We start from the raw sequence: 15,872 nt of genomic DNA on the forward strand, positions 1-15,872 counted from the left end.
TTCTCCTAGCTTGGGTCTCATTTTCCTGCTTCTTCACATATCTAGTAATTGTTTTATGCTACGCTGGACATTCTGAATGTGACTTTGTTGAGTGCTGAATTTTGTTGTTTTCCTTTAAAGAGTGTTGGGCTTTGTTTTTGCAAGTAGTTAAGTTACCTGTGGATCCACTTGGTCCTTTCAAGACTAGTTTTTAAGCTTTTTTGAAGGGCCAGTCTAGAGTAATCATTCTAGGGCTAATCTATCCCTGCTGCTATGGTGCGATCACTCTGTCATCTGATCGGACGCCATCAAGGTCTCTTCAGTCTGGCTGGTCAGAGCTCTAATCTCTTCCAGCCTGTGTGAGCCCTGAGAATTGGTCAGCTTAAACCCCATCATTATGTGCTGAGTCTTGTAGAGTTTTACCCTGGATGTGTACAGTTCAGTGTTTACCAACAGACTCAAGGGGGCTCTCTGCGGATTCCTGGAGCTCTTTCTTCAGATAACTCCTTCTTCTCTAACTCTGCCCTGTAAATTCCGGCCACCTCAGCCTCCCCAAGCTCCAGTGTCTGTGACCTCAACTCAGAGAGATTGTCATGCTCTGCTTTGGTCCCCCTCCCTGCATAGCAATCTTGAAAGTCCCTCCCAGGCGGCAAGCCAGGGCGATCGGGGCTCACCTAGTTTGCATTCCTTTTCTCAGGAACGATAGCCCTGTGCAGCTAGTTTTCCAATGTCTGAAAATTGGTTTTTAAATATATGTGTAGACTGGAATATAACAGTTTTCTAGCCGTTGATAGAAGAAGGGCAAATGGAGTCCCAGTTCTTGGCTCCTGGCCAATTTTTTTATGGCTGGAAGCCAAAAACTACATGTTTAGTGAGCACCCCAGGTGATTCTGATGTACCTTAAGGTGGAGAGCTCCTGGGCTGGAGGGCAGTAAAGGGACTGCCTTTCCAGTTCACAAGACGCCTTCATGTTCATTATCATGTCATCCTCAATCCACCCTCTGAGGACGGCTGGGAAGGGATTACTCTTCCCCTTTCAGGACACTTTTTTTTTTTTTTTTGCCGCACCACGTGGCTTGCAGGATCTTAGTTCCCCGACCAGGCATTGAACCTGGGCCGTTGGCAGTGAAAGCACGGAGTCCTAACCACTGGGCCGCCAGGGAAGTCCATTTTCCTGGTATTTTCTGTTTTGTGTAAAGTGCTCTTCCTCATTCTGAATCCCTGCATGTCCAGATCCCATCCCATCAAGATTCAGTATAAATACCACTTACACCGTGAGCATCTTCCATCCTCTCTTCTTTCTTTGGATTCTCATAGCACCTTGACGTCTCTCTCTCTCTGACCTTAACCACTCTCTCTGTTATCTGGTTATCCATGTAGTTGTCTTCTCCTCCTAGACTGCAAACTCCTCGAGGGCAAGAATTAGTGCCTTGGGCTTCCCTGGTGGCGCAGTGGTTGGGAGTCTGCCTGCCAATGCAGGGGACGCGAGTTCGAGCCCTGGTCTGGGAAGATCCCACATGCCGCGGAGCAACTCGGCCCGTGAGCCACAATTACTGAGCCTGCGCGTCTGGAGCCTGTGCTCGGCAACGAGAGGCCGCGATAGTGAGAGGCCCGCGCACCGCGATGAAGAGTGGCCCCCGCTCGCCGCAACTAGAGAAAGCCCTCGCACAGAAACGAAGACCCAACACAGCCATACATACATACATACATACATACATACATACATAAAAAGAATGTAAGCAGACAAGAATAGCATTAAAAAAAAAAAAAAAAATTAAAAAAAAAGAATTAGTGCCTTATAAATCTGGGCACCCACCCCTCGCCTGATCTGCCCTCATCCCAGGGCCTTGGGCCAATATTCCAGTGATATGTGTTCAATGGAAGAATAAGGTAGTGGTTGGGAGCGGTGAGAGAGGACACAGTGAGCAGTTATGCTTAGTCGAAGGGAAGAACTCAGCCTCAGAAAATGGCACTTTACCCCCTGGAGCCTCCGATGTCTCTTCTGTTTTCTTACATATTGTTTTATATTTTGGCCGTGCCGTGCAGCATGTGGGATCTTAGTTCCCCGACCAGGGATCGAACCCGCACCCCCTGCAGTGGAAGCACAGAGTCTTAACCACCAGACCACCAGGGAAGTCCCTCCGATGTCTCTTTTAAAATGACATGGTAGGACACTTGGTTAAATTGTGTGTGTGTGTGGTGTGTGTATGTACTTTTCTACGTGTATGCATAATCAACAATAAAATGTTTCAACATTGAGATCAGTTCAGGAAGACTTCCTGAAGGAGGTGGGGTTTTAAGACTTCCCTCTTAGCTATGACGTATATGTTGGTAAAATCATAATTCTAGGCTAACTTGGTAAGAGCAGAAGGAATACTGACGAGGGCTTTGATGCCCGATGGACAGCAAGGGATTCAGTTTTTCTGGCCCAGGGTGTGAATTTGTGCCTTTCTTCTCCCTCAACGACCTGACAAGATCAGAAGGTGCTGCCACCTCTGTCCACACGATGCCTCGCACGGTGGGGGATGAGTGGGGTGGGAATCCTCTCACTTCAGCACGGAAGACCCACAGATTTCACACACAGCTCTGACTGGACAGCTCGCCAGATGGGCAGGTGGGGCTGGGGAAGAAACGGTGGCGGTGTCTGCTCCGGTCCACGAGATTCAATGGATGCCAGACAACTAGAGGGGGCATTCGGGAGCATTTCGTCCAACCCTCTGCCTCTGGGCTCCATACAAACCAGAACTCGGGCTCACACATGCTTTTTATGTATTTTGTTGCCTGGACTGGAAATAAATCAGGCTATCAGCCTACAGGGAAGTAAAGCAAACACAGCCTCTTCCAGTGACCTTTTGGGTCTGTTTTCACAGGGGTTTGCCTTATTATATAATAACCATGATGATAGTCCTAGCCAGAATTTGTATTTCACTCTCTGGGCCTGGGTTTTCTTAACTGTAAAATGGGAATAATAACTGAATCCCCATCATAGGTTGTAAGAATATTGTAAGGATAAATAGTGCGTGAGATGTGCAATCACACGTATTCATTTTATTTGATTCTCAGCGAGTGGTTAGCAAGACAAGTATATTTTTCAGATGTGGCAAGTGAGGCTCAGAGAGGGTTACACAGCCAATGATGGCAGAACCAGGACTGGAACGCAGGTCTCCTATTCTAAGCCCCTCCTCCTTTTCCTCTGCACCACATATTCGGACATCCTGATAGGACGTGGAAAGAATACTTTAGGGGATGGTCAGCAATGCCCTTATACTTGTATGTGTGCTTAAATGAGGTGAAGCGTTAAAGCACTTAGAACCATGTCTGGCACAGAACACGTGTCCAATAAAATCAGCTTTATTTTAATAAAGCTTATATAATACAGTAATAAATATAGTAATGCTATACCATGTACAAAGTACTTTCACAGATACACAGTGTCATTTAGTCCTCACAAAAAGCCCATGGAGTATTTGTATTAACCCGATTTTACAGAAAAGGGTGCAGGGGCACGCGGGAATAATGTGGCTTTCCCAAGGCTAGTAGATGCCAGAGCCCGAGCCCTCCCTCAGGCCAGGCTGCCCTGGGTCTCCTCAGACAGGGCTTCTCTCAAATGCAGCCCAGGAGGTGGCGTTGCTGTGTCTCACAGAGTGAAGTTCAGTTGAGGGTGTGCAGTTCATGGCCTGGGCCTCAGAAGGAGCCTCCGAGGTCATCCTGCAGTCGGGGTTTGAGCTGGGGAAGCCCTAGTCACCCTACTTGCCCCCCAATGGATCAGGCCAGTCCTGCCGGGTTCCGGGCCATTCCGAAGGCATCCCAAGCTTTCGGGCTTGAAGAGAGCCGCACACCCATTCTCCCAAGATACCATTTCCTTGGGGCTTCTCTGGATTTAGGAATGGAAAAAGAACCTGGATTCTGGAAAAGGCAGTTGTGGGTTTGAACCCTCACTCTGCCCCTTCCACCCATAAGACCTTGGGGAAATGACTCACCTTCTCTGAGTCTGCGTTCCTTCACCCGTACGGCGGACCTCATGCGGATGCTGTGGTTACACGATAGCTGCTGTAGAGGGAACGCTGCCTGTTCTGGAGCAGGAGCGGTAAAGGCTTCCCTGGGGTCATGGTCGCTCTCCCTGCACATCCCTGCCTCCATCTGTGAAGGGCTCGGTAGCGGTATCCCCGGAGCGCACATCTGTGAATGTTCTGTGTGAACAGGAAAGTGGTGAATACGTTGTTTTAGGAGGAAGTCCAGATCCAGACAGAACCTTTGGGCCCAGCTGAAGGTGGGAACACCCCTCCGCCATTGCCCCCCCATCTCCAGCCCCAACAAAAGGCCTGCCTTGAATTTGGAGAAGGTCATAAGCCTCCACGGCAGATGCATAGAGATGCTCCAGAAAGCCCTGGAGTGAGAAGGGCATGGAGAGAACTGTCCTTCTTTGAGGGAGTGCTGTGCGGTGTCATTGAGAACATTTGAGAAGCTTCCAGCTGGAGCCACAGGCCTGAGAACCCTGGTTACTGGTTCGAATCCTTCCTCTTTGCCCCTGACAAGCCCGTGAGCTGGGGCCAAGGTCTGTTTTTCTCCAGACCTCAGGAGTCCCTCTGTGGACTCGGGGTGGAGGTGGAATCACTGGATCCAGGAGAAAGAACGGCCTGGGCGCTTACCTACCTGAGGACACCCTCCCCCCACAAACGCAAGCATCCCACCGTGTCGTCCCTAATCACCAGGCTCTGCCCCAGATTTCCCAGGACAAGCAGGTCCCTGCATCACAAGATGGTTGTCTAATTTCAGGATGACAGCATGGCTAGGAAGATTCTGCTTACGTGGAGCTGTGATCTGCCTCCCTTGACCTTTCTCCCGTGGGTCAAGTTCAGCCCCCTGAAGTCTCATTATACCAGCCAATCCCTTTTAACCCCTTCCAGCTCCACCCTTCCAGGGATAGGGAGAGATGAGAGAGGGAGGAGGGAGGAAGCCACATCCAAACTGCCTGACTTTCTCACATGGCATCGTCTCCGCAGAAGCTGTGGGTGTCACATTTGACAAATTGTTTTGAAATATTCTCTTTTTCTGATTGCTGCCAACTTTTCCTCACCACCCCCCCGCCCCACCCACAGAAGCTGCTCTGAGAATGACCCAGGAAGTGGGAAGCAATCCTAGCACCCCACCCCCTGGGGCTTCTCCAGTTTGAATGGCAATATTTAGTAGTTTTCACCTCTTTATCATTTTTAATAATTTTTCAGAAGAATCCTTCTTTATCAAATAGACTCTTGCGTGGAACTCGGATGGGTGGATGAATGGAGAGGCAGGTAGTTAGATAAAATGGGAATGGTGTGGTTACGTAGCTGTACTGTAGAGCCAGACTACAAGGTTTAAGTCCTTGCTCCGTCACTTACTAGCTGTGTGACCCGGAACAAGTCACTTAACTATTCAGCTCCTCAGTTTCCTCATCTGAAGATGGGCGTAACAGTTAAAACCCATCTTATAGGAATATTGTGACTACTAAATGAGTTACTGCATCTAAAGCCTTAAGATAACCCCTGGAGCAGTGAGTGTCTGCCATGATGATGGTGATGGTGGTGGTGATGATGGTGATGATGGTGATGATGGTGATGGTGGTGATGGTGATGGTGGTGATGATGGTGATGGTGGTGGTGGTGATGGTGATGATGGTGATGGTGGTGATGGTGGTGGTGATGATGGTGGTGGTGGTGGTGATGGTGGTGGTGATGATGATGATGATGATGATTACCAATGACTGAAGTTGGGGAGACTCTTCCTTCCTCCAACCAGTGTAATTCTTGAGACATTGGAGGTTCTGGGAACACTGCTTGTAGACCACTTATCTAGTTCATTTTCTCATTTGACAGAGACCTAGAGAAGGGTCACACGATGGAGTGCTGTAGAACAAAGCCAGATCTTGAGCTGAGGTCTCCTGCCTCCTGGCCTTTGCAATTCTCAAATATCTTTCTGCACGAGCCGAGCTGTGGACCCAAACCAAAGCCAGAGACAAGGAATCAGCATCACCCAGCAGCCAGCAGTTCTGACCTTGGCTGAGCTGCTCTACTCCCCGTTCCCTCCAGGCTGGCTCCCAGAGGTCCTGTGCAGATGAAGTAGCAACTTTGGGTCTCTTGGAGTGAGGGTGGAGGCTGAAAGGTGGGGAGGAGGTGGGTGAAAGCAGTGAGCTGCGAAGCTTAATTCACACAGAGGCCAGGTCTTAAGAGCACAGGCTACAAGGTGTTACATGCTGTATGTGCAAAGTGCAGTGATTAATTGACAGGCGAGTCTAGAGACCCATCAGCCTCTGTCCGCCCCCTCTCCCCTCTTCTCTCACTCTCACTCTGAAGCATGAGAGGAAGCATCTCTCCCCAGACAGGCAATTCCAGGCAGGGGTGCCCCTCTGACATTTACGTTGCATCTCCAAGGTGATAGAGGAGGGAGGTCTTTAGTTTTTATCAAAACCAAATGAACTGTTTCTCTTATATCAAGTGACACCCCTCACTCATTCATTGAACACGTTTTTTGAGTGTCTACTATGTATGTTCTGAAGGGTCACCTTCACGAGCATGTGACCTGGGAAATGACACAGGGTCCTATGCTCAGAAGGACCCCGCATTTGGTTTAATGCTCTGCTGTCAGCATCTTGAAATGGTTAATCATTTTGCCTTGAAGTTGGTGTTTTGTAAGGTTGTCAGGGAAGTCCAGTGCAGGGGAGCGCGCACACGGACAGGAGACGAGTCACGCGAGTGTGTCCTGTGCCTTCAGCCCACTCCCGTGCAGCCTTCTCGACACCCCACAAGCAGGGAGCTCCAGGGGACACACACCATGGGGGCAGCGCAGGGAGACTCAAGTCAGTGCAGGAGGGAGCGCTGTCAGGTCCATGACTGACGGGTGGGGCGCCCACAGGCTGGAGAGGCCACACCGCCCATCCAACGCAGAGCTGGCTCTGTGCGCAGAAAGAAGGCAGTGACATTCGAAGAGACACAAATGACCAAGGAACCTTATCACATCCTTTGCTACTGATGTTATGTCCCTATTAACCAATGCTTAGGCTGAAAATGGTTACACGGAAGGAAAGGAAAAGACAGAGCAGCCGCCAGCTCCCTTTCCTTGCAGCCCTGCCTGAGTCACCAGTGACCGGAGGCGGAGTGTTGGGGTGGAATGGCGCGTGTCAGGAGGGATAGAGAAACGTCCGAGTTCGTTCATGCAGTACGTCCACTGCTCCCGTAAGAATGAAATACATACACATGGACCCGCCGTGAACTGTGTGACTTTGGTGATTCCACATAGCAGCTAAAGGCTCATATTTCCATTTAAAATTTGCAACATACAGTATAAAGATGAATGAAAATACGTGACGATAATTTAAATTTATTTTTTAACCTTTTAACTTAGGATAACACGAAAGAGCAAATAAAAGTACTATGACAAACTATACTTCAATAAAATATTTTTAAAAATAAACTATAATGGAAAAGAATCTTGAAAGAATATATCTAGATACATATAGATATATTCTTTTTAGATTCTTTTCCATTAGATATATAATGGAAAATATATATAACTGAATCACTTTGTTATACACCAGAAACTAACACAACACTGTAAGACAACTACAATCAAAAACAAATTTTTTTTTTAAATACTATGACAAGTCGAGAGAAAGAGAACATGGGAGAAAAGAAAAAGCTGTATATTTTACTACCTTTAAGGACACTTTTTTCCTACTTCTTGAACAGGGCCCTGCATTTTCATTTTACATGGGGCCCACACATTACATAGCGGCCCTGGGGTGAGGTACCAGGGACACAGGATCTACAAAATACAGTCCCTGTCATCATAGAGCCTACTAGTCTAGTGAGAGAAACATAGGTTAACCAAATGATCCTAGAAATACATCATTATAAGCTGATCAGTGCTAAGTAAAACTATTATAGGGCTCCCTCAGGGCATGTAGTAGCAGGACCTAAAGTAGCCTTGGGGTCAGGGGAGACTTCCCTGAGGAAGTGATGTATGAACAGAAATGTGAAGAATAAGCAGGTGTTAGTGAAGTAAAGAACAAGGAATGACTGTTCCAGACAGAGGGGACAGCATGTGCAAAGGCCCTGAGGCAGGAGAGAGACTGGCATCCCAGGAAAAGCAAGCCACGTGGCTGGAACATGGCCCAGTCTTATAAATCCCGTTAGGAATTGGTCTTTCTCCTAGAAGTTATGGAAAGCCATTAAGAATCTAAATAGGGGACTTCCCTAGCGGTCCAGTGGTTAAGACTCCGAGCTTCCACTGCATGGCGGTGGTGGTGGGGGTTCGATCCCTGGCCAGGGAACTAAGATTCCGCAGGCAGCATGGCATGGCCAAAAAATAAAAATTAAAAAACAAACAAAAAATCTAAATAGAATTCCCGGCACACACACATACACTCACACACACACACACACACAAAGTATCTAAATAGGAGAGTAAATGGGATCAAATCTGTTTTGTTTTGTTTTTTTTTTATAAATTTATTTATTTATTTGTTTATTTTTGGCTGCGTTGGGTCCTCGTTGCTGTGCGCAGGCTTTCTCTAGTTGCGGCGAGCGGGGGCTACTCTTTGTTGCGGTACACAGGCTTCTCATTGCAGTGGCTTCTCTTGTTGCGGAGCACGGGCTCTAGGCACGTGGGCTTCAGTAGCTGTGGCACGTGGGCTCAGTAGTTGTGGCTCGTGGGCTCTAGAGCGCAGGCTCAGTAGTTGTGGCACATGGGCTTAGTTGCTCCACGGCATGTGGGATCTTCCCGGACCAGGGCTCGAACCCGCGTCCCCTGCATTGGCAGGCGGATTCTTAACCACTGCACCACCGGGGAAACCCTCAAATCTGTTTTTAAAAAGTTCTTTCACTGTTACAGTGTGATGAAATAAAACCCTGGCGGTCCAGTGGTTAGGATTCCGTGCTTCCGCTGAAGAGGGTACAGGTTCGATCCCTGGTCAGGGAACTAAGATCCCACATGCCATGCGGCGCGGCCACAAAAAAAAATTATATTTTAAGGCAGGACAAGAAAAAATTAAACATAAAATTCTCTCTGTGTGTTTGTTTGGGCCTTCTCCCTCCCTCCCTAATGTGCAGTGTGCACCTGCATTACACATTAATCAAAACTTTTCAAAGATGGGAGTGCCTTCTTAGCTGTGGAGATCAATTTTGTTTCTTTCTTCTGATGCTAGCAATGTAACTTCTTAAAAGAAGAACGTTCTTTCCCAGCTCTGCAGGGGGTCATGGCGACTTGCTGCTCACTTTGTATGCACTTACCTGGACTATGTATCCTTGGTGAGCTTTATGTAAAACATCAGTGTGTCATTTTGATGTACAGTCCTTTATCTCGAAAATGTGTATGACTGTGCCTTCTACTTCTAACAGGCGGAACAGTTCTCAGATCTTTATGAGAATCTGCTTCCCAGGTTATAATTCTCAGTTTGGGGAATTTCCTGGTGGTCCACTAGTTACAACTTGGCACTTCCACTGCTGTGGCCTGGGTTCAATCCCTGGTCGAGGAACTAAGATCCCACAAGCTGCGCAGTGTGACCAAAATAATAAGTAATAATAAGCCTCAGTTTGGCTCGAATAAAATCCCTTTTTTTCTTCTTAACTTGATAATTAATTGAATTTCATCGACAAATGTTAGAACATCCTGAAGGGAGAAAGACTAGTTAGAAAGGACTAGTTGCAATAATCCAGGTGAGGGAGGATGGTGGCTTAGGCTACAGTGGGGAGAGGGGATTGAATGGATTTAAGAGGCAGGGAGGAGGAAAAGTGATGGCGTGGACGGAGGTGGGGAGAATAGAGGAGAGTGGGTACGGGGAACGACTCCTAGGCTTCTGGTCTGTGCCGCTGTGTGGGCGGCGAGGTCATTTACTAAGACGTGTATCAGCGATGGAGCCCAAGGTTGGAGAATGGAGGAACGGTGAGGGGGAAGGTTATGAGTTTTTTTTTTTTTTTTTTTTTTTTTTTTTTATGAGTTTACCTTTATGTTCAGTTAAGTTCCCTTTGAGGCGTCCCAGCAGAGTATCAAGAATGCCAGTGGCATCTTCATCCAGGACCCAGAAGTGAGGTCTGGAGAACAGCTAATAAAAACTACAGCCATGCAAAGGGCTGGAATAGGCAGCTCACAAATTCTCCAAATGGCCAGTATGTACATAAAAAGAGCTCAACATCATTAGTCATTAAAGAAATGCAAAATTAAAACCATAATGAGGTACCATTTCACTAGAATGGCAAAAATTTTTTAAGGCTGACAAACTTAAATGCTGGCCAGGATGTGGAACAACCAGAACTTTCACCCATTACTGGTGGACATGTGAAATTGCACAACCACTTTGGAAAACAGGCAGTTTCTTCAAAAGTTAAACATATACTTAGCGTACAACCTGGCAATTGCACTTCTAGATAATTGTCCTACGGAAATAAAAACATTTGTCCACACAAAGACTTGCAAATAATGTTCACTGCAGCATTATTCATAACAACCCGAAAATGAAACAAACCAAATGTGCTTCAGTTGTGAATGGATGAACAAATTGTGGGTATCCATGCAACTGGAATCCGTGCAATGGAATCCACGCAATGAAATACTACCTGTCAACAAAAGGAAACAAACTACAGCTACATGTAACAAAATGGATGAATCTCAGAAATATTACACTTAGGGAAAGAAATCAGATATAAAAGAGTACATATGCATAATTCAATTTACATGACATGCCAGAACAGGCAAAAGTAATCTTTAGTGATGGAAATCAGATCAGTGGCAGCCTGGAGCACAGGGGGGGAGAACTGACTGCAAGAGGTGGGGGTGAGGGCGTGGGTTTTGCGGGAGCGGTGGGACTACTCTGTACCTTGATTGTGATGGTGGTTACACAGCTATACGCACGTCAAAGCTCTCAGAGCTGTACACGGAAATTGTGAATTTTACTGCATGTAACTTGAACCTTAAAAAAAAAAACAACCCACAGTTTCTAAACTGAAGCCATGAGTATAGATAAGATCCACTAAGTGAAAAGGATAGAGTGAGAAGAAAAGAGCATGTGTGCAGCAGGGCGGGCGGCTGCTAATCTTACCAACAGGCAACAGGTGTCATCACCCGCATCTCGCATGTGAGAAACACGAGGCTCAGAGAAGTGAAGCGCCTTCCCTAAGATCACACAGTACTAAGGAGGAAAGCTGGGGCCTGAACCCAGAGCCATCAACCAGGCCTGGGCCCATGGCTGAGCGTGGTCACCAAACAAGGAGAAGCACCCCAACTCCTATTCTTTGAGGAAGAAAGGCAGTGACCTTGAGGACTGGGCCCAGATCTGAAAAACCGTGCACTGTTCTCTGCGTATGAAAATGACGCTTCTCGCCCATCACCGATCCCCGATGGTCTGGGATCACTGCGCTGGCTCCGCCCTAAACCAGCCATATTCCCTCCACCAGCCCCCCTCCCCATGGTACCCAAGGGCGCCCTCGCAAGATGATGACAGGCCAGGGTTGGGGGTTCTGCCTGGGCCTGTCAGACACCCAGAGAGCCACGGTGAGATCTGCTGCGGCGGAAAATCTCCAGCTGCAGGGGGGCCTGCTTCTCCGTGGTGGGAGCCTCTTGCCCTCCCTTCTGTGCGTCGACCCGGGGCCCCTAGCACCTGGCAAACAGCAGCTCGCTCCCTCATCTCTGCCTGGTCAGAAAGTGGCCGCGTTCAGCTCCTCTCCCAGCTGGAGCATGTGCCCCAGGATATGTGGCACTTTGGTGGCAGAGCTGGGTTTGGACCTACAGCTGCCGCTTCCTACTCCAGGGGACCGGGCTCCTAGGGAAACTTCCCGTGAGACACTTTCTCCAGCTGCGGACGGTGAGCCCGGAGACCTCCTTTCTGATTCCTAGATCGGGAATGAAATACCTGAGTGACCCGGATCAAGTTCCTGGGTCACGTGAGAATCTGGGTGTCTTCACGAGCATGACGAGGGTCTGACGAGGGGCACCTCCTTCACTACTGACCACTTACCAGGGGTAACGTTATGTCAGCCTCTTCACATACCTGGAGTAATTCGATGTGTCCAGTCATTGCTATTTTATAGAGCTATTTTATACAGTCCATTCCCCACCTGCAGGATCCTATTTTCTTTTTCTTTTTATAAGCAAATCCAATTTTTTTTTTTAAACAAAGCGGTTTTTTTTTTTTTTAATTTTATTTATTTATTTTTGGCTGTGTTGGGTCTTCGTTTCTGTGCGAGGGCTTTCTCTAGTTGTGGCAAGCGGGGGCCACTCTTCATCGCGGTGCGCGGGCCTCTCACTATCGCGGCCTCTCTTGTTGCGGAGCACAGGCTCCAGACGCGCAGGCTCAGTAATTGTGGCTCACGGGCCTAGTTGCTCCGCGGCATGTGGGATCTTCCCTAGACCAGGGCTTGAACCCGTGTTCCCTGCATTGGCAGGCAGATTCTCAACCACTGCGCCACCAGGGAAGTCCAGGATCCTATTTTCATTTTCTTTTTCTTTTTCTTTGGCTGCGCTGCGCTGCACTGCTTGTGCGATCTTAGTTTCCCCCGACCAGGGATGTTATCTCAGCCCTCGGCAATGAGAGTGCGGAGTCCTAACCACTGGACCGCCAGGGAATTCCCAGGATCATATTTTATATAATGAGGAGTGTTTCCTGGAAGAGCATGTCCGAAGTTGGACTCTGCAGACATCTGACAGCCAGAAAATGCCCTCCAGCCTCAGTCTCTTCCTCTTTGTAATCTTAACTTTAACCTTATCCTTGCCGCAGCCTCCACCAATCTCCCTGGTTCATTTAACTTCTCTGCTAGTATTTGATGAGCGCCTCCTATGATCTGGGGATGCAACAGTAAAAAACAAAAAAACAAGCCAAAATGATTTTTAAAAAGAACTGGAGAAAAATAAAGAAGAAAGAGGGGTAAGGAGTATGGGAGTTGGGGCAGAGGTGGGTTGCAATTTTTAAAAGGGTGCCCATGGAAGGCCTCACTGTGATGGCAAAACTTTAGCAATAATCTGAAGGGGGCAAGGGAGTGAGTCCTGCTTTTAAGTGCAGGAAGAGCATTCCAGGAACAGGGAACAGCAAATGCCACGGCTGGGAGGCAGATGCTTGCCTGGTGGTTTTGGAGATCAGCAAGCGGGCCCTGTGGCTACTGTGGAGTGAGCCAGGGGCACGGTGGCTGGAGATGAGGTCAGAGAGGTGCAGGTGAGGCTCAGACTGAGGAGGGCTGGTAGGCGGTGTCAGTTCTCTACTGCTAGGAACAAACGATCGGAAACTTAGCAGCGTCAAACAGCACACATCAGCTCATAACTTCTGAAGACCGGGAGTGTGGGCACAGCTTAACTGGGTCCTCCGTAAGACTGCGGTCAAGCTGTGGGCCAGGGCTGGGTCCTCATCTAGGGGCAGCCTTCATTCCTTGCCGACTGCTGGACGGAAGGCCTCAGTTCTTGTTGGACGTCAGCTGGACGTGTCTCCCAGCTCCTTGCTGTATGGCCCTCTCCATATGGCAGCTCGCAACACGGCAGCCTCCTTCTTCAAAACCAGCAAGGGAGTCAGTGCCCTAGCAAGACCAGTGTAACGATCATGGATGTTACATACTCTGGATGCATAATCACATATATACCGTCATCTTTGCTGTGCTTTATTGATTAGAAGCAAGGCACAGGCCCTGCCCACACCCAAGGGCGGGGGGTTATACAATGGTGTGAGTACCAGGAGGTGGGATCATGCGGGTCACCTTAGAGTCTGTCCACGCTGTCCTCTGTCCCTCAATGACTCATGTCCATTGCACCTGCAAAATACATTCACTTCCCTCCCAAGACACCCTAAAGCTCAGGGTCCAGAATCTCATCTAAATCAGGTTTAGGTGTAGATGAGTTTCCTTTAGGTATTCCTCTTACCTGGCCTGTACAACTAAAGATGCAAGTTATCTGCCTGCCCACACACAGCATACCATGGCAGGACAACAGCTACAGACATTTCTGCTCAAAAAGTAACAGGGGAGGGTAACAGGAGAGGTACAAAGGAATCGCTGGTCCATAGCAGTTCTGAAATTCACTGAGCCAATGTTGGGTGTTCCCTGCTTAGGTTTTGTTTTAATTATTTAATTATTTATTTATTTATTTTATTTTTGTCTGCGTTGGGGCTTCGTTAGACCCAGGATTGACACAGACAGTGCTGCGGGAACTGACACAGACAAGGCTCCTGTCCATTTCCGAGGGGCACCCCCTGCACTTCCCCAGGGATGAGAGGATGAGGACTCCCCTCCCCCAGCAGGCTGTAACCGCTCCCCTTCACATCCCGCCCCCCTCGGGGGGCCTGTCCCAACACACACGTGTCAGCCCACTAAAGCAAACAGCATTTGGACTGCCGGTTCCTCTGTCGGCAAAACTTGCTAAGTGTCTTTATACGTGATGTTGAGACTGAGAATACAAAGAGAAATAAGACACGATCTGTGTGCTGGAGAAGCTTTTGGTCCAGTGGTGGTTATACCGCTGGAGGTGAGACCCACTCTGCCAGCACCTAAGGAAGATGGGGGAGGAGGGCACAGAGGGTATGGAGGGGTGCAGAGACACCTGAGCCTTATGATACACACAGCAGACACGGCCGGCCCCATGAAACACATTCTCAACATTGCCAGGTCGAGCTGTCTCTGCCCTCTTCCAGGCCCCACTCCCCTCCTACCCCCAACCTCCACCCCGGCATCAAGCTACCTTTGGCCCTGCCCTAGAGAGCCTTCCACCCTGCCTTGCCACCTGAAGCCAGTTAGGTCCCTCTTAGCCTTTCACTCTAGAGAAGAGTTGTCCAACAGAAATACAATGTGAGCAACATGCATGATTTTTAAATTTCTAGTAACCATATATATATATTTTTTAATTAATTAATTTATTTATTTATGGCTGTGTTGGGTCTTCGTTTCTGTGTGAGGGCTTTCTCTAGTTGTGGCAAGCGGGGGCCACTCTTCATCGCGGTGCGCGGGCCTCTCACTATCGCGGCCTCTCGTTGTGGAGCACAGGCTCCAGACGCGCAGGCTCAGTAGTTGTGGCTCACGGGCCTAGTTGCTCCGCGGCATGTGGGATCTTCCCAGACCGGGGCTCGAACCCGGGTCCCCTGCATTGGCAGGCAGATTCTCAACCATTGCACTACCAGGGAAGCCCCCCATATTTTTTAAAGTAAAAAATAAGTGCTCGCTTTGGCAGCACATATACTAAAATTGGAACGATACAGAGAAGATAAGCGTGGCCCCTGCACAAGGAGGCCATGCAGATTGTGAAGCGTTCCATATTTTTGGCTTCTATGGGAAAAGAATCTAAAAAGAGGTGATATATGTGTATGTATAACTGATTCACTTTGCTGTACACCTGAAAGTAACACAATATTGTAAATCAACTCTACTCCAATAAAAAAACTTTTTTTAATCTTAAAAAAGTAAAAAAAAAAAGTGAAATTAATTTCAATAATATATTTGTTTAACTTGTATCTAAAATATTATCATTTCAACATGTAATCATGTACAGAATTCCTGAGGTCCTTGAAAAAATTCTTTTTTTTCATACTAAGTCCTAGAGGTGTACTGTGTATTTTACACTTACACCACATTTCAGTTTGGATGCTAAATTTTTATTGGAAATATATGGCCTGTGTTCAGATTTCACAACATTCACATTGAAAAGTAAGTTCACATATTCAAACTATCTCACCAATACTTATGTTTTCCAATAACTAAATGGAGAGAGTAACAACTTTTAAATTAATTTTTAGTGAAAATTAAGCAGATGTGCATTTTGGTTCCTCAGTTGCACACACAAGCTGCATTTCCAGTGCTCGGACACCCACTTGTGACTAGTGGCTACCAGAGTGTAAGCCTCTGCTGTCTAGGCCCCAGGTCCAGCACCCACTTCGGGCTCTCTCCAGTCACCCAGAC

The 15,872-nt window shown here is 47.9% G+C and overlaps 1 protein-coding gene and 1 non-coding gene across 2 annotated transcripts in view; both read left to right on the top strand.

Annotated features, from left to right (window-relative positions):
* WASHC1 (WASH complex subunit 1) overlaps window positions 1–15,872 on the top strand; it is a 54,685-nt gene that overhangs the window by 15,982 nt on the left and 22,831 nt on the right. The gene's annotated exons all lie outside the window — the stretch shown is intronic.
* Window positions 15,132–15,237, top strand: LOC118902976. Its single transcript, XR_005021686.1, has one exon. It is a non-coding gene; the product is annotated as a U6 spliceosomal RNA (small nuclear RNA).

This window comes from Balaenoptera musculus, chromosome 10 (genome assembly GCF_009873245.2).
Source record: "Balaenoptera musculus isolate JJ_BM4_2016_0621 chromosome 10, mBalMus1.pri.v3, whole genome shotgun sequence".
NCBI lineage: Eukaryota > Metazoa > Chordata > Mammalia > Artiodactyla > Balaenopteridae > Balaenoptera > Balaenoptera musculus.